Consider the following 23,785-nt stretch of genomic DNA (forward strand, 5'->3'; position numbering starts at 1 on the left):
TATCACCCACAAAAATGGTACGGCAAGACTCTATTTATGAACTCTATAATAAATTGTTGCTTCATTTTGAGGGCCTTGCAGTTATGGAAGACACTTTTGTATGTTTTATGAAGCCACTGAGCTGCGAGATAGCAATGTACATGAAATGCCCATGGCATCTCATAGGTTCTCAAAATAGTTATGAGCCAGCACATTTTGCATAAAAGAACCAAAGAAGGAAAGAATATTAACATGTGGAAAAGTCCTCAATGCTATTTTCCTCTCAAGTAAAACTGTGCAGCCCTTTTTTTTTACCACACAAACACACACATATGGCAGAATCCTCCAAGAACCAGACGAAGCGGCTTCTTGGCCCCTAGGCTCCTCCTGCCATAGTTTGTGGTTTAGATGCTCACCATTTCAGTCATGAATTCTCTCCCTCCCTCCCTCCTCTCTGCATCATTTCTTTTACAAATACGAAAAGTCTACGGCGAACAGCACTCGCCAGGAAAAGAGAAAAGGAAAGAATGTGTTCTTTCTTTCCTCCTCTCAGTCATTTGCTTCTCCAGGAACTCACTGGACAGTGTATAACATAACATAACAAAAAGTGCATTTATTATGAAAGCATTTGATGAGAGGAAATAAGATGATATCTATCTACATCTTGAGGATCATAGGCATATACTGTTACTGACAAAGCCCTGGATGGCAGTCAAAAACCTACTCATCCCTCTCAAGGATACTGAAATGCTGCACTGCTCTGCCAAAAAGCCACAGTGATCAAAAGACATAAACAATGAGGCCTTTTCGGCTAATTAGTGCATTTCAATACTTCCCTATGTAGTTTCATTAAAGAAAATAAGCTATAACTATTAAAATGGATTTTTAATAGTGGATCAGTCACAAGCCTTCTTAAATTTATTTAAATTTAGAACTATTTGTTTCGGGGGTTGTTTGTTTTCCACGCTCTTAGCAAATTACATCGACAGCTGACCCAGTCATTCCTCTTCCTTTTTCTTTAATTCAGAGAACATACATTTCTGATGTGGTTCTGATTAACATGAAAAGCAAACTGCGAGGTTTGGAATGACAGCTTCTTTTTTATTTGCCCAAATTTTAAAACACAGCCAAACTTGGGGTTTTTTATTTCAAATCAGGGGGTAGGTCATCAGCTATAGAAGGCCAAGCGAAAACACACATTTTGGGGCACCATGCTCTTGCGCGTCTGGATTTCCTGCTCCAACATGTTGGAGGGCATGCAAGCTCAGTCTGCTCATAGTCAGCCCCCTCCCACCACCATTCCCACCATCTTATAACCAGTTCAAGTCAGCGCCCTCTATTACTTGGTCTTTGTAGAAAACAGCAGAGAGGAGGATGGGGAGGAAGCTAGAATTGGGACACAGCTATACAGCTGCAAAAATAATGTTTTAAGTGTAGTGTATTATACAAATGTGGCATGCCAACAAAGTTCCGTATAGTTAAAGCTATGGTTTTCCCAGTAGTGATGTATGGAAGTGAGAGCTGGACCATAAAGAAGGCTGATCGCCGAAGAATTGATGCTTTTAAACTATGGTGCTGGAGGAGACTCTTGAGAGTCCCATGGACTGCAAGAAGATCAAACCTATCCATTCTTAAGAAAATCAGCCCTGAGTGCTCACTGGAAGGACAGACCATGAAGCTGAGGCTCCAATACTTTGACCACCTTATGAGAAGAGAAGACTCCCTAGAAAAGACCCTGATGTTGGGACACAAGGAGAAGGGGACGACAGGGGACGAAATGGTTGGACAGTGTTCGCGAAGCTACCAGCATGAGTTTGACTAAACTGTGGGAGGCAGTGGAAGACTAAACAACTAAACAACAACAATACAAATGTGACAGTCAATGGCGTTGGTGAGCTAATGGCAAATTCCATATATATTTTAAAACTTCTTTTTTTAACAGCATTTTCACGGTGTTTTTAATATATGTGTAGATTCAGCCTTGGTTGGCTCTGCCTATCATTGGTTCTATAGCCCCCATGGTCTGTCTCCCTGCCTTCTGCCCTATCAGTTCCAATGAGCACCAGTCACCATGGACCAGATGGACAAATACACCAACACTATATAAAGCATTCTTATAACTTCATCAGATTTAATGTCCTCAAGGCAACTTTCGACTCTTGAACATGGAAATGAATATTGCTGATGCTGAAAGAGTACCCATTCAAATACAATAGCTTCCTTTTTTCCACACACTTAGCAAAAAAGCAACTTCTTTATGGTAACTTCTAGACAGCCACTGGCCACTATCATATATTTTCCAAGAGGCCATTGGTATAAAGCTCAAAAGTTTTCTTTCTTTTTTTATATAGAGGAAAGAAAGTTGTTGTTGGTCCTTTTTAATATCAGTTCAAATCTGCTTTCTTGACTTCGCTGCTAGGAGTAATTATCAGTAAAATCATCGGTGACATTTGTTCATTCCCACTTCCTTAAAAAAAAAGTTCATTCCCTCCTCCTTAAAAAAATAATAATAAATGTTTGCTTTCATGCAGCCTGCTTGGGGCTGCTTTCTTTTCCAGCAGGCCCACGCCCTGCCAGCAAGTGACCCTCCGACTCTAATTGGGAGAACCAAATCCCCATTGAAGTCCTGCATACCTTTGTTACCTCAGTGGAAACTTGCTGGCGAGGGCCACATTTGACATCCGAAGTCAATAAAAGGCAGGAGAGGGGGAAAGCTTTCATGTTCTTCAAGAGGACCTCTTTCTTTTCTTTCTTTTTCCAGTCAGACTCCAGCGGTGTCGGCCCTAATTCCCCCTCAGCAACAAAGTTAAACTTGCATGTGTTTTGGAAGCAACTGGCAGGCTGTTCTGGGCTCCTTTGCTAAGCTGTGCTAATATTCCACTATGCTTCATTTACTCTCATTCTCTCTCTTTTTAAAAACTTTCCTCAAATCTTAAACCAACGTCTCCGTTGTTCAAAGTTTCTTTATTCAGACAAGCCTGACCTCAGATATCCTCTCTTCTTTCTTTCTCTGCAACTCATAGAAGCCCAACTTATTCATACGGTATTTATTCATATGGTAACTACACGTATTCATTAAGTCATCTTAGTACTCTGAACAAGGTCCATGCAGATTGAAACCTTCGCTGCAATTTCTCAGGCTAGTGGTGGGGAGCTTTTTTTTTTCAGATCGAGGGCCGCATTCAGCAACCTTCCAAGGGCCAGTCACAGGCAGGGCCAGGGGCAGAAGTGGTCAGAGCAACAAATGTAAGTTTAGCATTTCTAGAAGAGTCTGGTTTCTACAAACACTTACACCCCTTTCTCTGTCCTGCATCTAGGCATGCAAGTGGCACTAGCAGAATTCCAGCTAGGCAGAAACACTCCAATAGTGTGTGCAAAGCAAGGCAGCCAAGGAGTATAGCTTAGGAATCTGTGTGGCCTGAGGAGAGTCCTGAGGGCCAGATAGAAAAAAATGGAGGGCCACATTTGGCCTCTGGGCCTGAGGGTTCTCTCCCTTTCTTAGGCCACCTAAACTCCTTGGTAGTGGCATTGATGATGACAATGCAAATGAGTAGGCCAAGAATTACCCAAGTGTCATGTTCTTTCTGGGACTTTCATTTCCGACTGACAACAATTACAACATTCCTAATTTGTCCCATCCCTGTCCCCCATTCTACACCATTCAGCGACAAGTGAGAATGAAGCTCCTGTAAACTAATTTATCACTATCATCATCATCATCATCATCATCATCACCATTATTAAAATTTCTACACCTGCCTTCATCCGAGGATCACAGGGCAGTTTACAATGTAAAAACACAAAAATACATAACACCATAACAAACGAAAACAATAACACAGCGTATTATTATTTATTAACTTTGTGTCGTTCTGCCATGTAGATATTGTAGCAACTGATCTGCACCCTTCGGGCTTCATCCTGTCTACCACTAGCACATGACCCCCAAAAAAGTTGCCCAGAATGGAATGTTCCCCCTGGTTTGAAAAACATTGCCCACCCCTGACCTAGAGGTATCATGGGGAGATGGAATAAACCAGCATAAATCTGCCCATAAATGGGGATAAGAAGGGAGAGCTGAACTCAGCTCCCCACTGGGAGCTTGCTGGGTAGTCTGGTGCTAACATTCTCCCAGGTCTCCCCAATCCAAATCCAATTCTACACTGCCAATGAAAATGTCCGGAATAGAAATGACCGTTTCTTAAGTTTTCCATCGTGCCAGGGTAGGATGAGTCTTGCCCATTAAATCTCTGTTCCTTCTTGGTTGCATTCTATTATCTTTGAATGCAGGACATGAGATAGCTGGTTTCATTTTTCATGGGTTTCAAGCAAGCTTTCCCATGATCAAACCCCTTGTAGCTGGCAGGGAATCCAGGTGTTCAGGTGTGCCTTCCCTTGATCTACCGCTGAATCTTATCGAAATGCTCAAGAATTTTAATTGCAGCCTCTTCCAGGAAAGGAGTTGGTTGCACAAGACCTTCCAATTAACTCTAATCCCACAACTCACATTGACCAGTATGCCACTGAGTCCCACCTGAAAAAAAACCTGGTGATACGGAAGTGCTGCAAGTCTGCATCCCCAATCACGAGCAAGGAAGTTGTGCTTTTAAGTCCCACTGGAGTCACGGGAACAAATTAGCTGTGATCTGAAGCCTTGAAGATTTCAATTGCATTTTTCTTGAATGAGTTTCTTCCTCGAACCTGCCTTGGGAGTTTTTAAGCAGAGGTTTGGATGGCCATCTGCCATGGATGCTTTAGCTGAAATTCCTGCATTGCAGGGGGTTGGACTAGATGACCCTTGGGTCCCTTCCAACTCAAAGATTCTATGAAACATTTTGACCCTCAATCTGTAGAGATCATTTAACTTGAACCGGATGCTCATCAGCTCCCATTGGTTTTTCTCCCCCAGCCATCAGTTTGAAAGCTGCTCTGCCACTTTTTGATGTTTCGCACCAGCAGTCTGGTTTTGCTATGCGTCTGGTTTTGATCACATATGACTCACCACTGCTGTGTCAAGAGATGCAGGCAAGTATTTCATTTTAATCAGTCTCTCTGTTTTGTTTTGCTTCTAAGAAAGTGACACCGTCAGTGATGTTAACCTTTCAGCCAAGGGCTAGCATTAGCTTCTACTGGTATACAAGAATATCCTCATTCATTCCAATGCTGGGGGCAGCAGGTGGGCACAGTTCCCCATTGCTTTGCATACCTGTGCAGAATGTGGACGGGTCAAAAAGGCATCCAAGGGTGGTTCAGGCAATATAGATATTGGCAGATCTTGGAGTCTCAAATTTCAGCAGTGCCCTGTGCAATGCCAAAATCCAGTATCTCCCTGGCACTGCCCCTCACCTTCTGCCTTCCGTTGGGTGTCATAGTTGCAGTGCCTGCAGCAGCGCCCCAGAAGATCTGCACCCAGTGCAGCCAGTATGGCCAGTGGTCAGGGATGATGGTAGAGATGAACTCCAGCAGGATCTAGAAGGTCATGGTTCCCTGTACCTGCTCTAGAGCCTCAGCTCCCATGATTGATGGTCAGGACACTTGGAGACCCATGAAGGTTGTCCAAAACACAAAGTAAAACCTTTTACAGTGGTACCTCAGGTTTCGAACTTAATTCATTCTGGAGGTCCGTTCTTAACCTGAAACTGTTCTTAACCTGCAGTACCACTTTAGCAGTACCTGCTGCCGCCGCACAATTTCTGTTCTTATCCAGAAGCAAAGTTCTTAACCCAAGGTACTATTTCTGGGTTAGCGGAGTCGGTAACCTGAAGCATCTGTAACCCAGGGTACCACTGTATATGTGATCGGATGGTGGGCGGCCTTCCAAATCAGCGAAGTCAGCATGGAAAGGAATGGATTGCAATTTGCTCCTTGTAGATCTGCCCACCATATCCATCTGATGATGGGAATTTGGAAGATGCCATCATAAGGAAGTTGAGATGGGTTGCAGAAGAGGAGGGGGGTGCTGCACTTTTACTCTTGAAGAAGAGGGAATTTCAGGAGGTATAGAGCAGCTCCTCATGCAAGCTGCAGCCAAGACAGAGTTAGATAGTTGCCTCGGGCAGAGGCAGATTCTGGTGCTAGAGGGGGGTAGCAACCACCTAAGCTACGGCCCTCAGATGTAGTGGAGGATCCTAACCCATCACCAATATTGAACTCAGGACCATAGCTAGGGGGTGGCCAGGGGTGCAGGCGATTGGGGGGGGCACAAAATTGCCTAAAAATATGTCCATAAATATAAATATCGATTATTGCCTCATAAGAAATGGTTTTAAATAGAGGGTGAATTGAATGGGTGGAGGGGGAGGTTGGAGGAGAGGCGGAAAGAAGAGCTCATTTGTCCATGGCTAGGGGGCGCAATCTGGCCAGTTCTGCCAAGGGCACATGATCACCTAGCTACGGCTCTGATTGAACTAAGAGTCAACTGCCACCTTGGTTGGTTTTTGGACGTGGAATGGGGACACAACATTGGCCTTGGCCTCAGGCGGAAAAATGTATTGGTCCAACACTGGCTACACCCGCTAAAATTCCCTCTTCCACACAACTGTTAAAGTTGCAGGAGCCCCATCTTCCTAGGCATGTGCCCCACCCCCAGCAGTAATGGAGGATCTTACTGCTGCATTTTGAGGTATATAATCTTCTCATTCTCTCATCCACCTTTGCTATAGACAATGTGCATGGGGCTAGTGTCCCCAGATTCACACCAAGCCCAAAACCTAGTATCCCCAAACCTCTTCCTCAAAAAGGAGGGAGGGAAGGAAGGAAGGAAGGAAGGAAGGAAGGAAGGAAGGAAGGAAAGAAAGAAAGAAAGAAAGAAAGAAAGAAAGAAAGAAAGAAAGAAAAAGAAATGGGGGGAAGCCTGCTGATGGACCTTTCTAGACTAAAGGATTTGTCGGATTAGAAAACGTGCTGTGCTTGATTGGCATGGCATTAAAGAGCTGAGCTACAGGTTTTTCCTGAAGCACTGCAAGGGAGATGCTACCTGTCCTGGGATTGTGCATGTGATAAAGAGATTGGAGGGGCTGCCTCTAAGCATGCATCATCAGCAGAAGTCGGGACTTTCCCACAGACTGCGCGTGGAGTGGGTAAACCAGCCCTGAGAATAACGTTTGGCCTGAATTGGTGAAAGAATACTATGGCTGCGCATGGCTGCGCATCAGCTCTGTGAAGGGGGTTGAATAATGAGGTGCATCAGGGCGATTTGGGAGTCTGCACTCACCACAAGCTGAATCATGTCAAGAAACCCCCAAGTTTGGATCAAGGGACCCCTTGCGTTGCTCTATTTCTGTACTACTTCTGCACTTTTATAATTCTTAGATTTTCTGATATATGGCTGCCATCTTTTCCCTTCCAAGGACACTCTGGAGCAGAGAAGCAGCCACTGGGTGAGCATTACATGAATTGCATGCATCTAAATGTGTCTAATAAGCCTCAGATATTCAAAATAGTGTAAGGTAAGTTTTCATAAATCTTCATGAAGAGCAACCTTGTGGAGCAGCAAGCATCTAAGCTCCTCACATGTTTTAGAACCCTAGAAAACCAGGGTATGAAAGTAGAGGAGACCACCCCCAAGTTTGCCCTCCATGAGCTGGAAGGCAACTGGAACTGTGACAGATATCTCTAGAACATGCATAAATACCATATTGGGTTGCTTTGGTGTGGCATGGCTTCCATAACTCCCCTTACCAATATGTCCAAAATGCATGATTAAAAAATGCAGCTGTTGAGATGATGAAGGCACATCTGAAGCTTTCTCCTAGACAGCAAAACTCTCTGTGCCCTGTGACCCTGAAAGGCAGAGAAATGTTATGATTGCAGCAGTATGAACAGACCACTGATATGTTGTCTAGTCCAGAGGTGGGGAACCTGCAGATGTTGTTAGACTATAACTCCCACCTTCCCTGATACTTGGCCAGTGCAGGCTAAGACTGATGGGAGTTGGAGTCCAGCAACTCCTGTAGATTCGCAGCTCTGCGCCACTGGTCTAGTCCACCTGACCCCAGCTCTGTGGGGTCTCAGGCAAGAGTTGTTGCTGCTCTGTGCCTGGAATCCTTTAAACTGGAGGTGCCATAGATTGAACCCCACTCACCCAGAAACAGAAAGGTGAGTGAAAGGGGTGCCTTTTCTCCCAATTGATTTCCATCCCTGACAACAATTACTAAGCTTTGCTCAGCCATACACACCTTTAGTAAAGGGTCTTGTGATGTGTCAATGAATAAAACAGGGGGAAAAGCATCCTAAAGCAAGACAAAAATTAAAGTTTTACTATGTTGCTACCTGATGGCATATATCCTGACTCAGCCCAGATCTGTTAAATTAATGACCAAAGCAGAAACTAAGCTTCTACTTAGGTTTTGTTTATCATAGAATAGTGGATCTGAGGCATTGGGGGGTGGGATTCAGTGTGTGGGGTGGGTGAGGGGTAGGAGGCTTGTGGGGAGTGTAGAGGCAAACAGAATGTGATTGTACGTGAGAGTAGCCCCATGCTGATGTGATAATAAATTCAAATTTCTCATTTCTGTAGAAAGTTGACCACAGGCACTTCATCAATCAGTATTTTGATTTGTAATGTGTTCCATATGGCCCTCAGTCATTACTTAATGGGGAACATCCCATCTGCAAACATCTGACTCCAAGCTCAGAATCGGCAGAGCTCCTCAGGTTTCAACCACGTTTTCCCAGAAACTGAACACTCAGCAGCATATTCATTTTTTTCCCCTTGACAACCGCCGCTAATGAGAAACAGCCCGGTGCCTCACCAAGACAGTTACGGCCGTGAATATTTCATATTAACAGGGAGAAAATCCCAGGCTTCGTTGAAATGATGAATATGCCTAAAGTGCACTGCCATGCCAATAACATCCTCAAAAGACCTTTCCTGCCCTGCGTGGAGATTTGCGAATCTCTTATTTGATGCAATCTTGCGCTGTATTTATTTTGCATGTTTTTCTAGTCACTTCCTCCGTCAGATGATGCTTGGCGATGACTTGAGAATTACTGTCAAGACACAATGCGATGGGGTGATATGCAACCATAGGGCTTTTCCGGGGCCCAGACTTAATTGGAATGTCAAGGACATGTGAAGCAGTAATTGAAAGTATCACTCAGCACATACAGAAGGTAGCTACCTCACTGCTGAATAACCTGGGATTGTGGCAGAGTTCAGGGCACTTGTCCTCCAGATGTTTTCAGACTTCAACTCTCATCAGTTTCAGCCAGGACTGATGAAGGAGGAGATAGGATACAGTGGTACCTCTGGATGCGAACGGGATCCATTCTGGAGCCCCGTTCGCATCCTGAGCAGAACACAACCCACGTCTGCGTGTGCGCGAGTCGCAATTCGCCACTTCTGTGCATGCACATGATGTCATTTTGAGCAACTGTGCATGCGTGAGTGGCGAAACCCGGAAGTAACTCGTTCCGTTACTTCCAGGTTGCTGCAGAGCACAACCTAAAAATGCTCAACCTGAAGCGACTTTAACCCGAGGTATGACTGTATTTTCATTCTATGAACTTCATTGAGTTAACTTAGGATCCAAACCCACATCTCTAAGATGTATTCTCGAGCACATTGGTTTATCTGAGATGCAAGATTCACAAGTTGACTTGTCAGAACTAGGCCATTGCTAAGAAGACAGTTGATTAAGACAGTTAATGATTGCACCCTGCCCAGAGACTGAAAATGAATCAGGATCCCTCGACTTCACTCTAACTTCAAAATGCTTATTTCTCTAACTTCAAAATGCTTATTTCTTTTGGAAAGCCCTTAAGCTCAGTGGTAGAGCACATTCTTTGCACGCAAAAGATTCCAGGTTCAGTTCCCTCTGTCTCCAAGCAGAGCTGGGAAATAGTGGTGTAGCGTGTGTTGCTGGCTCCCAGGGCTGCGCCGAGGGGGTGGGAGAGAAATGGGCAGACTACGCATTATTATTATTATTATTATTATTATTATTATTATTATTATTACTGGAGAGCTGCTGCTGGTCAGTGTGTTAACAATCCTGAGCAAGATGGCCCATGAGCTCTTACCCTTTTACCCTTTCAGGGGGAAATCCTGCACATTTAAAAAATAAATTTAGAAAATTAGAAGCCTGTTGTCAATTGCTTGTCAATGGCCCATTTGCAATATTAAGCCCTCATCTATTTAGGATCAATATAAGATGCATTCTGAAAAGGAAAGGACTTATAATGCTTCCGAAGACATTTGCAAATTCTGGAGAAGTTATTCCATCGACGTGAGGAGTGCAGAACTGCATCCCTCAGCCTAGAAGAAGAAGAAGAAGAGTTTGGATTTGATATCCCGCCTTTCACTCCCCTTCAGGAGTCTCAAAGCGGCTAACATTCTCCTTTCCCTTCCTCCCCACAACAAACACTCTGTGAGGTGAGTGGGGCTGAGAGACTTCAAAGAAGTGTGACTGGCCCAAGGTCACCCAGCAGCTGCATGTGGAGGAGCGGAGACGCAAACCCGGTTCCCCAGATTATGTGACTGCCGCTCTTAACCACTACACCACACTGGCTCTCCACACTAACTATGTGCGGTATGGTAGCACAGAGAGGGAGTGATGGGGTGGCAGAGAGAGAGGAGGAGAGAGAGAGAGAGACTTGTAATGTTGCAAACCCATGGCCCTTCTAAAACTGGCACCATCCACGGCCAGTTCCAACTCCACCTCCAACACATTGCTCCCAAAGGAATGCATCCATCAGCGGGGGGGGGGGGGGGGAGAGGTTCCTCCCGCACACTTTCAAGTTTCCCAGATCTCTCTTAATTTTCAGACATGGTGCAGGAAGAAGCATCTTTATCTGCACGTTGGCATATTGTAGTATGTGCTGCGTAACATGCTCCTGAGAATGAAAAACACCTTGTGTCCAGGGAGACAGCTCCTTTTTAAAAAGAAAAAAGAAAAATGTTCTGTTAATGATAACGTGGCCAACATTGCTTTGCGTGCATAATGGGATAACATTGTGAAGGAAAGAATACTGCCTCTAATACACACAATCCATCATGGCTCAGGGACAATGCCAAACTGTGGGTTGAGTAAAAAGTAATTGTTTGGACACTTTTCCCGCAACATTTTCCTACTCCCATGTGATTTATGATGCCCACTACCTATCTGTTTCTAACCAAACTTTTGAAAAATTCAGAGACAGGTTTTTTTAATTTAGCAATTGTTTATGAAATGAATTGTTAAATTGGCCTATTGTCCAGAGACTATTACTCACTAAAATGATTTATCTAAGCAGATTTTTCCGTGAATTAGAAACTATAACCTTCTTTTAAATTTTTGTTTTTGAAAAATGAATGTTTACATTTGGGCTAAAGCTGTGTCAGACCATTCAACTCTCACAAAATGTATGAAGGCATGAAGAAAGCCTTTGGACCAACAGTCGGGAAAAATACACCGCTGAAAACCTTGCCTGGAGAGATCATCACAGACCACTGCAGGTAGATGAAGTGAAGGGTGGAGGACTATGGGGAACTTTACTCATGGCCCACTATACCGGAAGGAGCATCTCCACTCCCATCGTTCAGCCCAGACCCTGAGGTCCAGCTCCGAGGGCCTTCTAGCAGTTCCTTCACTGTGAGAAGTGAGGTTACAGGGAACCAGGCAGAGGGCCTTCTCGATAGTAGCACCTGCCCTGTAGAACACCCTCCCATTAGATGTCAAAGAAATAAACAACTATCTGACTTTTAGAAGACATCTGAAGGCAGCCCTGTTTAGGAAAGTTTTTAATGTTTGAAGTTTTACTCTGTTTTTAGTCCTCTGTTGGGAGCCGCTCAGAGTGGCTGGGGAAACCCAGCCTGATGGGCGGCGTATAAATATTACTGTTTTTGTTGTTATAAAATATGGTCACTGACACAGCAGTTGACAGTGTCCAGATTCTGCCTTCCATGGAAGAGCTGGATGTTCCTCCCTCCCTGGATGAAATGAAGAACACCATCAACTCCCAGGCATATGGTAAAACCTCAGGACAAGATGGAACCCCAACAGAAGTACTGAAAGCCAGCCTCAACTCCTCCCTCATGGGACATCTCCACGGCCTTCTCTTGCAGTGTTGGGAAACCGGATTCGTGTCACAAGACCTGTGTGACACCAGCATTGTGACCCCCTGCAAAAAAAAAAAAAAGGTGACTGTAACAACTATTGTGGAATCTCTCTGCTGAGTACTGTGGGGAAAGCCGCCACCCATTTAGTTCTCAAAAGACTGCAGTCGCTCGCAGGCAGGGTCTATCCCGAGTCGAAATGCGACTTTGGAGCTCAGAGGTCAACAGTCGACATGATTTTCCCACTGCGCCAGCTGCAGGAGAAATGCTGAGACCTGATGAAGGCCTTGGACCTCATCCACCGAAAAGGACTGCTCTCCAAGATAGGATGCCCACCTAAGCTCCACAAGAAGATTGTGTCCTTCCTCAAGAACATGAGTGGCACCATCCAACATGACAGCTCATCCTCGGATGCCTTCCCTATAGAGAGTGATGTGAAATAGGGCTGTGTTCTCCCTCCAACTGTCTTTGGCATAGTCTTCTCCCTATGCCCTCAGCTTAACTTAAGACAGTGTGTACATCCATTCAAGGAGTGAAAGGCGCATCTTCATGCCATGACAAAAAGTGTGATAGGTCCTTCTTTAGAGTTTTCTATACCATTACCAACACCTTGAATTGGACCCTTTAGCATCCAGGCATCCAGTACAGGGCCTTAATGATTGATGTTTTACGATATCTTCTCACTGTCCCGCTTAATAGCCTGGCAGAAGCATTCTCCATTAGATACAGCATCCAGGCCGTTTTCAAGGATAGCCCTATGCAGAATGCATTGCAATAGTCCAATTGTGATTTGCATAGGAAAATTTCCAGAAAACCCTCATCAGACATTTCCTCTCCCCGTCCCGATCAGATTACTCTGCCCACCTGCAATTCTATAGACATGTGCCTGGACGTCAGCCCCATGGAACGCAATGAGACTTATTTCCAAGTAGATATTAATAGATGTGTACCATTAGTCGCAAACAGGTGCTTCTCCATGCTATCAAAAAAATTATATGACCCAGGATTCTTTGCGCTAATATGTGAAAGTTAAATTGGCAACAATGATCAATGTTTGTAGTGCAGACACGCTCCGGGTAATTAATCTTCTGATGACATTTTGCACATGGGAATGTAACTTTCTGGAAGTGGGGGAAGCCCCTCTGCTGTGGGATCCCCCACCAACCTGAATTTCTCGAAGGAAGTTCCATGTTAGTCTGTTGTTGCAAAAACAAAACAAAACAAAACCTTACACCATAATAAATTTGTTAAGTTGTTAAGGTTTATTGATTTTCCCAGTGGCTCTAGGGATCCTAGAAAAACTTTCATGATTACGGGATAAATCATTATTATTTCCTTTCCTTTTATTTTTTTTTATATTTTGGGAGGGAAGGTCCTTGCTCATTGTGTTTGACCCAGCAAGGCTGCATCCAGTTCCCAGAGAAAAGTCTGTGTGTGATGTTGCAGAGATGTGCAGATGCTTGAGAATGGGATATCATCATAGCAGAGTAAGCACACAGCTGCCTGAGCAATGCTTTGTGGTCATCGCTCAGAAATGCTCACATGCAGGCACTTTGCTCATGGGAACTGTGAAAAGAGGCTTTCTTTGGACTGTAATTTCAACTCAACGCGGCCCAGTCACCTTCCAAGTGTTGAATCCTGGCAGGAAATTGTGGCAGAATGTGTCATTCTCTAATGGGAGAAGGAGAACGCTAATTTGAGTAAGGGCTCACCAGACTTTAGCCTTAGAGCATGGGTAGGCAAACTAAGGCCCATGGGCCGGATCCAGCCCAATCGCCTTCTCAATCCGGCCCGCGGATGGTCCAGGATTCAGTGTATTTTTACATGAGTAGAATGTATCCTTTTATTTAAAATGCTTCTCTGGGTTATTTGTGGGGCCTGTCTGGTGTTTTTACATGAGTAGAATGTGTGCTTTTATTTAAAATGCATCTCTGGGTTATTTGTGGGGCATAGGAATCCATTCATTTCCCCCCCAAAAAAATATAGTCCGAGGGATAGTGGACCGGCCCCCTGCTGAAAAAGTGTGCTGACCCCTGCCTTGGAGCATGCTTGTGCTGCCAGGTGCCTCAACCCAAAGAACATGGAAAGTAGAAGACAACTGTTTTACTATGTATTTCTCCTGATAAAAACTATTAATCACTTAGTTGTTGCCAGTGTCTCAATGTATGCCTTTCCAAATGAATTTTAGAAATGCACTTGGAAAAAAATCTTTTATAAAAAAGGCAAATAAACAACAAGACATATTCAACCTAAATTAAGAAGACCCAGGTAATTACCAACCAGTCAGCTTAACATTGATACTAGGTCCTAGAACAGATGATGAAGCAGTTGGTCTGTCAGCACTTAGAAAGAGATACAGTTGTTATTATTAAGACCTAGCATGAGTTTCTCAAAAACATGTGACACCAGATGAATCTCAATTCTTTTTCTGATTGAGTTACAAGCTTGGTGGATCAGGGGAAGGCTGTGGATGTAGTGTAACTTGATTTCAGTAGCATGTGAAAAAAAGGATCTAGGGGTCTTGACAGACCACAAACTTAACATGACCCAACAGTGTGATGCAGCAGGGGGGGAAGATAATGCTATTCTAGGCTGCATCAACAGAAGTATAGTGTCCAGATCAAGGGAAGTAATAGTACCACCCTATTCTGCCCTCATCAGATCACACCTGGAATACTGTGCCCAGTGTCCACAATACAGTGGTACCTCTGGATGCGAACTGGATCCGTTCTGGAGCCTCGTTCGCATCCTGAAGCGAACGCAATCCGCGTCTACGGGTCGCGATTTGCCACTTCCGCACATGCGCGTGACGTCATTTTGAGCGTCTGCGCATGCGCGAGTGGCGAAACCCGGAAGTAACGTGCTCCATTACTTTCAGGTCACCATGGAGTGCAACCCAAAAATGCTTATCCCGAAGCTACTTCAACCCGAGGTATGACTGTATAAGGAAGATATTGACAAGATGGAACGTGTGCAGAAGAGGGCGGCCAAGATGGTCAAGTGTCTAGAAACTAAGCCTTATGAGGAATGGTTGAGGGAATTGGGTATGGATAGGAGGAGAATGAAAGGAAAAATAATAGCAATGTTCAAATATCTAAAGGGCTGTTATGTGGAGGGTGGAGCACGCTTGTTTTCTCCTACTCTGGACCATAGGACCTGTAACAATGGGTTCAATTTACAAGAAAGGAGATTCTGACTCAACAGCAGGAAGAACTTTCTGATGGTAAGAGCTGTTTGACAATGGAATGGACTCTCTCGGAAGGTGGTGGACTCTCCTTCCTCAGAGGTTTTTAAGCAGAGGTTAGACAGCTATCTGTCATGGATGCTTTAGTTATGATTCATGCATTTCAACGAGTTGGACTAGATGCCCCTTGGGGTCATTTCCAACTCTACAATTCTACGATTCTATGACATAGGCATGCTAAACTTCATTCACACCAGTGGGTGTAATGTGACACAACAAACATCACTGGACTATGTTTTGTTGCTATTCCCCCGTTCCCTGACACACCCTTTCCACAAGTGTGTGTTTCTGTTTTTCCTGATTCCCCCTTGAAAATAGCAAGAAATAACTGTATACAAGTACACAGCCCAAAATTAATTCACTTTACTCCCACAATTTTCAAGGTTAAGGCAGGCTGTAAATGAATTTTTCTGGAATCAAATAACGCAGAAACGTATGCTAAACATGCCCTATAGGCCGTTAGTTTCCCAGAAGCGGCTTTTACATTCTGCGAAAGCTCAAATATAATGTGGAAATTTAACAAGTTAGGGAAACGACAAGGAAACGGAATAAACTGCCTCAGACTGTCACTGTATGGAACTGTGAAATGCCTGCCACTCAAATCACTTCTTGGCAGAATAAACAGTCTTTGTGAGTAAATGTATTTACTACAAAATAAGTCACTGGAAAGGGATTCTATTTGGAGCATAACAAATGAGAATCAACATATTTTTAGCTTTGTTACATTTTAGTGGGATGCACTGAGCAACAACGTAGACCCTGACAGTAAGGGGTTCTGTTGTAGCGATGGGGGCGGGGACTGAAGAGAAGGGAGGGTTGAACTCCAAAGACTTGATAAGGGATGCCGGGATGAATTGTGAGCTCTGTTCTCTGTTTTCCAAAGACCGGCGAGCTTCTGGTACACTGAAGACCTTTATTCCCTGCCTGTGGGAAAGTGGTGGGCGAAGGCTACATTCTCAGTTACACTCCGCGCATGCAGATTTTAATTAGCTGGGTTAAAAACAAGAGCTGTATCATGAATTTTCCCTGACTCTCCACAGCCTCTCCACGCTCCCCTACACACATACACACACAGGCCACTGGCTTCTGCAAGCTGTAAAAGAAGGCATTACTTTTTTTATAAAAAAAAAAAGATTGCAGCAGTTTGATATTAAAGGTCATTCATGATAGGAACTTTGTGTGAGGGGAACATCATGTTTATCACAGTGATAAAGAGGCGCTCTGTCTCTTCAGCAGTTGTCTGGGGAATAAGGAAACGAGTAAATACATGCAGTGGTTGGTAGTTTGACAATTATTAGCGAGCAGGTTGAACTCTGTGGTTGATGTTGTTGTTGTTAATTACCCATCTTTCAGCCTAATTTTCCAGTATGGGACTGAATTCAACCCCCCGAAGTGTCCCAACTCCCAGCAGCCTTGACCACCAAACTGACCAATGGGACTAGGAATCCAACAACATCTGGAGGGCTACAGGTTCTCTATCTTTGCTGCAGTTGCACCCTTTTCAATGGAACATGTACCTGAAAGCCTTTTGGAAACAGAAGGCCAAATAAGACTGACTTTCGTCTGATCTGGCAAGGCAATTCTTATATTCTGATCAAGGAATATAAAAAATTTGTTTCTTCAGTTCCATCACACACATAATAATAATAATAATAATAATAATAATAATAATAATTTATTTATACCCTGCCCATCCGGCTGGGTTTCCCGAGCCACTCTGGGCAGCTTCCAACAGAACACTAAAATACAATAATCTATTAAACGTTAAAAGCTTCCCTAATCAGGGCTGCCTTCAGATGTCTTCTAAAAGTTTGGTAGTTATTTTTCTCTTTGACATCTGGTGGGAGGGCGTTCCACAAGGCGGGTGCTACTACCGAGAAGGCCCTCTGCCTGGTTCCCTGTAACGTGGCATCTTATAATGAGGGAGCTGCCAGAAGGCCCTCAGCGCTGGACCTCAGTTTCCAGGCAGAACGATGGAGGTGAAGAAGCTCCTTCAAGTATATTGGACCGAGGCCATTTAGGGCTTTAAAGGTCAGCACCAACACTTTGAATTGTGCTCGGAAACATACTGGGAGCCAATGTAGGTCTTTCAAGACCGGTGTTATATGGTCTTGAAGGTTGCTCCCAGTCACCAGTCTAGCTGCACCACAACACAAAACAGAACCCTTTTTTGCAATCTGTTCACGGAATGGATCTTGGATGTCTATTGGACAATGTGAAGTGGGGAAAACTGTGGCCTGCTACCCCTTTCAGATCTGTCTCTACAAATATCTGAGAAATCTCCTTTAAAATAACCCATCAATTGTTCTTGACTCTAGTCTGCCTTGCACGTGTAACTAGCATTGGTTCCCCCATGTGTTGGAGGGGATATAATGAAAGAGGAACCTATTGGCACATGTGGTGGCCTTGCAAAATAAGTGAACAAAATTTGGGAAGAGGCAATAAATGAAATTTCTGAAATGAAACCAAATTGTGTATTTTATCAATTTTTGAGGAGTTGAATACAGACTACAATATGCAAACCGCTTACAATTTTTCTATTATAGCTGCTGGAAGGAGTAATTGGTTTTTTCTTTAAATATTTGGTTCAATAAAGTATCATTTATTCTCATCTCTGAGAAATTGACATAATTAAAGGGTATTTCAGAGTGCAGATAAACCTATGAATTTTGCCTTGATTTGGTGGCTATTCATTACTTATACGATAAGTGAATCGGGGGATAATAAGTCCCACAGAAATATGGCTTTATTTGGTATTAATATCATTTGTTTTGTATTCTTTCTGTATCAGGTCCATTTTTTTGCAACATCTAAGTCACTGGGTAGTCTCTTGTAAATGCACATTATTTTGTGAGGCTGTGAACCCTGGTGGGAGGGGGTTGCACTGTTCCCCCTTCTTTTTATTTATTGTATTTCACATCTTCCAGATTCATATAGATTTAAAAATGAAAAGTGGGGGGCACAGACCAATGTTGGTAAATGGTCCTCAGTCAAGCGGAGGTGTTACAAAACAGGCTTGAGTCAGTTTAGGTGGAGATGGTGGTCTGTTAATCAAGTGTATAATCTGTATAGCGTTTCTAAAACAGAGGAGCCTGCCAATTTTATGCACTGTGCAAGCCAGGAGTTGTAATGGGCTTCACGGGCTAAAGGAGAAGCTGGTATTCCCAGCTGGCAAACAAGTGAACCAAGGTTAAAAATTTCACTCTGACATTTCACCAAGGGCCTCGCAGATAATTTGCTATAGCCTGAGAAGCACTGCTCTAAATCAGTCTCTGAATTCCAAGTTGGCTAGAACCAAATCAAGCTTTTTCTGTTTGTTGCAGTGCGATGCCAAGACTTGTTCTGAGTGAATTGTTGGTTGCTTGGTTTTGCATGTGTGTGAGTATGTGTGTGCGGGGGGGGGGGTGTTACTACATTTAGCTATTTGCAAATGACATTGGTAAGCCTGATTAGTTCAACTCACCAGAAAGTTTGTTTTCTATTGATGCTGCAATCTTTTGCTGGCTTTATTCAAGCTCGGTCTTAGGATTTTGGAGTGCCCACAGAAATTCATACAAAGAGAAGCCAATGCAACTTTTCCCCCTGCTGTGGGTGATCTCCTCCAATGACACATATACTTGACTTTAGTGATACGGGGGGAATTTGATTCCGTTCATATTTAAAACTAAATCTATCGAATTCTCACTCTCCAAAACAATATGCAAACAGAAACATAGCCATCCTTTGAAATTTGCACTCGGACAAATTTTGTGATGTTTTCCAACCACTATTCTCCTCCCAGAGCAACAATTCCCAGAGTTCCCTGGGAAGAGGGATTATTGTACCAATCTGGGAACTGTAGCCCTATGATGGGAGTAGGGGTCCCTAAACAACTCTCAGCACCCTGAACAAACTACCGCTCCCAGAATATTTTGGGGGAAGCCATGGCTGTTGAAAATTGTGTCCTAGTGCTTTAAAGGTATGATGTGCATGTGGTCAGTATTAAACTCTGCAGTTACCAATTAGTGCACCACCCCCCCATTGCCATGTAGACTGAGGCTTAACACCATTATTCTCATCCCTTGCTGGAAGTATGGCAAACTGCATCTCCCCTCACACTGGTTCACCAAATAAATCGTTTACAACTTTTGCCACTTCCTCTTCTTCTAAAATTGGAAGAAGTGGCCTCTTTTTTTCTTAATCAGAATGAAGCTCTGTTTGCTGGTGAAACTGTGTAAGTTACAAATGGTGAACAGGAGTAATAAAAAAGAAACCAGTGGTATAACATGACCAGGGATGGGGAACCTTTTCTGTCCCAGGGGCTGCATTCCTTCCCGGGCAATCTTCCAGGGGCCACTTGCCAGTGGTAGGAGTAGACCAGAGGCAAAACTGGGTAGAGCAATGAAGGTCCATTTTATCTTTGGGCAGCAGGTTAGTTTTCCCACACTCACAAACCCCTCTCTAGTCTCCATCCAAAGAAGTGAGAGGCGTAAGCAGACTTCCGGGACATAATGGGGGGGGGGGCGTTATTGGTTTGTTTTTGTTCTTGTTTGTATCATGTGTTTTATTTTGTTTTTTTATCTTGTGTTTTCGTGCTGTGAACCACGTACAGGTAAAGGGTGGTATAAAAATTGAATAAATAATAATTAATTATAACAAGGTTGTATGGTCATCTGTCATGGATGCTTTAGCTGAGATTCCTGGATTGTGAGGGGTTAGACTAGAAGACCTTTGGGGTCCCTTCCAGCTCTACAATTCTATGATTCTATGAACAATCCAGTCAGACAAAAGAGTCAAGGAGGGTGTGGACGGAGACTGTGAGGGGTGTGGTTTGGTGAGAGTACCGAGTGCCAGATAGAGAGCAACGTGTGCCCTGTCCCTGAGGATCCCCTATTCCTGAACTAGACAGAAGCTGGGTTATTTCTCTTTTTTTGGAGTTACATGATTAACACGGACATTATTGAGGGGAAGTGTGTGGAACAGGTCTCGGTGTTTCGATTTCAGGGAATGGAGTTGAGAGATGACCTAACCTGGGGAGAAAACAGTAAAGACTTCATGAAGAGAGCACAGCAGAGTTTATATTTTCTGAGAATCCTCCGGAAAAATATTCTCTCAAAGGACCTGTTGATGGCATTTTACCATTGTACTGTTGAGAGTGTATTAATTTATGGTTTGGGAGCTGCATGGTCAGGGAAAAAACAATGCTGTCCAGGGTTGTAAAGACTGCGGAGAGAATAATTGGGTGCAGTGGTGTAGCGTGGAGGGTGCAGGGGGGCCGGCCGCACCGGGCGCAACATCTGGGGGTTAGGGTTAGGGGGCACGAATCCACGGGTTAGGGGGCACAAATTACTTGCCTTGCCCCGGGTGCTGACAACCCACGCTACACCACTGATTGGGTGCACTCTTCAGACCTTGGATCAAATCTATGCTTCCAGGTGTCATAAGAAACCTGCAGAGATAGTGCAGGATAGTGTGCACCCCGGAAATGATCTCTTTCAGCTTCTGCCTTCTGGAAGAAGGTACAGGGTTATAAAGACTAGGACTAGCCACCTGAGAAACAGTTTTTATCCAAATGCGATTTGGGTTTTAAATGCAGTGTAAGGTAGTCTCTGTAGGAGTATATTGAATTTAATTATGGGGTATCAGAGTTTTCAGGGAGTTAACCAGGCTGGGATAGCAAGCTTGTTGGTTTTTGAATGTCTGGTGTAGATTTTTTCAATTTCATTGTTCTGTATGGGACAACACATATTTTGATTCCCTGTATCCACCTGCATTCAGGCTCAAGGCCTACAGAGACTTTCCTACTATCAAAGGCTGTAAGTTGGTTGGATGTACAGGCAGCTTTCGCAACAAAAAACAAGGATGGCATTTGATTTCTGTCACGTTGGTGTTATAATGCAATATTTGCAAAAGGCAATGAAAAGCAAACCAGGGAAGGGGGAACATGACTGGATTGCAAACAGTGCTGCATTTTGAGGCTCTTGCCGGGCTTCCTCAGAGGAGGCTGCCAGATCACGCTGGCAAGAGGACCTCATTCCACACGGCTTTGGTTTCTATTTGCTCCAGGTGGCAAGTGTTCTGCCACCCATAAGTCATTCCTTGGCATACGCTGGAGATGTTTGTTCACTTTCTCTGGGAAAATGAAGCAACATTGTACTTGGCCCATGAGGCTTGTTGGAACGCTTGCATCATTAGATCAGAAACAAGTAAAAATGCCCAGCGAATTGAGGGCCAGGGGAAAGGGAGAGTTGAGGGGCACCACATTCCTGCGCACCACATTCCTTTCTGAAAAAACTCTTGGAGGACCACATTCCGGGGGTGGGCGGGGCCAGAGGCAAAAGTGGGTGGAGCAAACAGCAACATAAAAGCTTTCCTAAAACAGAGACAGAAAGATAAATCCTACCCCCCAAGATCTGCTGTCTGGAGTGGGTTAAGATTGGGCACCTGGATCCTCTGTCACACCTCTGCCCTGACACCAAAATGCCCTGTTTGGAGGTCTAAGCCCAGCTACTGCTGGCTGCAAACTTATCAATGGGTTTGAGTCCCATGTTGGGCAAAGGATTCCTGCGTTACAGGGGGTTGTACTTGATAAACCGCCCTGAGACCTGTGGGTATAGGTAAATTCAATTAATTAATTAATAATATAACTACTAATAAATGGGATACAGGTGGCGCTGTGGCCTAAACCACTGAGCCTCTTGGGCAGGGGTCAGCAACCGTGGGCTGGTCCACCGTCCCTCAGACCATGTGGTGGGCCAGACTATTTTTGGGGGGGGGGGGGATGAACGAATTCCTATGCCCCACAAATAACCCAGAGATGCATTTTAAATAAAAGGGCACATTCTACTCATGTAAAAACACACTGATTCCCGGACCATCTGCAGGCCAGATTGAGAAGGTGATTGGGCTGCATCTGGCCCCTGGGCCTTAGGTTGCCTACCCCTGCTCTTGGGCTTCCCGATCAGAAGGTCGGCAGTTCAAATCCCCGCAATGGGGTGATCTCCCATTGCTCTGTCCCAGCTGCTGCCAGCCTAGCAGTTCCAAAGCACACCAAAAATGCAAGTAGATAAATAGGTACCACTCTGGCGGGAAGGTAAATGTTGTTTCTGTGCAATGCTCTGGCTTAGCCATGCTGGCCACATGACCCGGAAAAACTGTCTGTGGACAAACGCTGGCTCCCTCGGCTTGTAAAGCAAGATGAGTGCTGCAACCCCAGAGTCGTATGCAACTGGACTTAACTGTCAGGGGTCCTTTACCTTTATGGTTTTAAATAATAAATAATGGCCCTTGCTGTCTATGCTTCTATGGTTCTATGAATGCCTGCTGAGCTTTCCTCCCCAAACTCAACTCTGCTCAGTCCTATCTCCCTCCAGCCAGCATATCCAGAGGGTGGAAATGCTCTACTCGTCTCTCTCCACAAGCGAAAGCTTTGTGTTATTATTTTTCATCAATGTTTGTTGTTTAAGTTATTGGGTTTTTAAAGACCATGCAATAGTTTCGTTCTGCAAGTCACCTAGAAAACGGGTTCTCGGCGGTTGAAATTTAAAATGATAACAATGATAATATTAATACATAAATATTATTGCAATTAACGTACTGTGATGATGATGAACAACCAGGGTGCTGAACGTGCATGAAAATTACACTGATTCTGTTTTAAAATAATTAGTCAGCCGGTCCAACCATGCAAACACTTTTGAGGGCTGGGTTTCTTTTCAGCCAACGAGTCCTTTGGCTTCCTATATTTGCTCGCTTGAGAAAGAGCAAAGGGACTGTTATGTAAAGAACCAAAGAGGCTGCAGAAACTCCCAAAGGTTTCAATGAGGGTGCCACAGTTTTAGCCTTCTGTTTGTGTGTTCCCAATAGGTGTATTTAAATGTAAATGCTACCCTTTCACCCTCCAAGCCACCTATTCTTAGAGCAGCAGAAAGAGAGCATTCATGGTATAATGTCTTTATGATCTCATACTTCATTTCTCGTGTGAACCAGGCCACTTTGCAAGGCATTCCTGTGTGATTTCTTTTTTAAAAAGCAAAGAAAAGCAAAAGAATAACAACAACATGGGTCTACTTACTCAAGATCACCAGTGCACAGTCCACTTATGATGACCCGGGTTCAAAAGGGGTTGGGGAGTTTTAGTTTCTCAAAACATGGCTAGAGCTTTTTGGCTTGAACTGATGCTGCAAAAGTTTATGAAATATGAGATGTAACTTAAATCTCCTGAATGAGAAGTTAAAGAAACCTGATACGTTTCATCCTCATCTTCATTGAGTCTGAAAAGCCTGCCTTCTCAGGAAAACGACTGGGGAGAGAAGATCAAATCTGAGGGAAAACATGCTAGTTAAGAATACCCTGCAATTCAAGCCTTTTCTTTCACTGCTAATTACAATCATCCTCCAGAATCCAAAGAACCATGTAACTAGTTCTGCACAAACCCCCAAGGGAGGCTGTGTTTGTGTTTCTCAAACAATGCGCAAGCTGTGTACACGCTATAACATTAAAGCACGTTCAAAACACATTCTTTCCCTCAAAGAATTCTGGGCCCTGTA

General features: G+C 44.1%; 1 long non-coding RNA gene across 2 annotated transcripts in view; it reads right to left on the minus strand.

Annotated features, from left to right (window-relative positions):
• Window positions 1-23,785, minus strand: part of LOC310842175 — a 71,395-nt gene that overhangs the window by 19,694 nt on the left and 27,916 nt on the right. Inside the window, exon 3 of one of the 2 annotated variants that reach the window (XR_014562965.1) lies at window positions 11,686-12,078. The exons of the other annotated variant lie outside the window; for it this stretch is intronic. This is a non-coding gene — a long non-coding RNA (uncharacterized lncRNA). Of the gene's footprint in view, window positions 1-11,685; window positions 12,079-23,785 lie in introns of those variants that run through there. 2 annotated transcript variants of the gene reach the window in all.

The sequence above is a fragment of the Podarcis gaigeae genome (genome assembly GCF_964106915.1).
Source record: "Podarcis gaigeae genome assembly, chromosome: 3".
NCBI lineage: Eukaryota > Metazoa > Chordata > Lepidosauria > Squamata > Lacertidae > Podarcis > Podarcis gaigeae.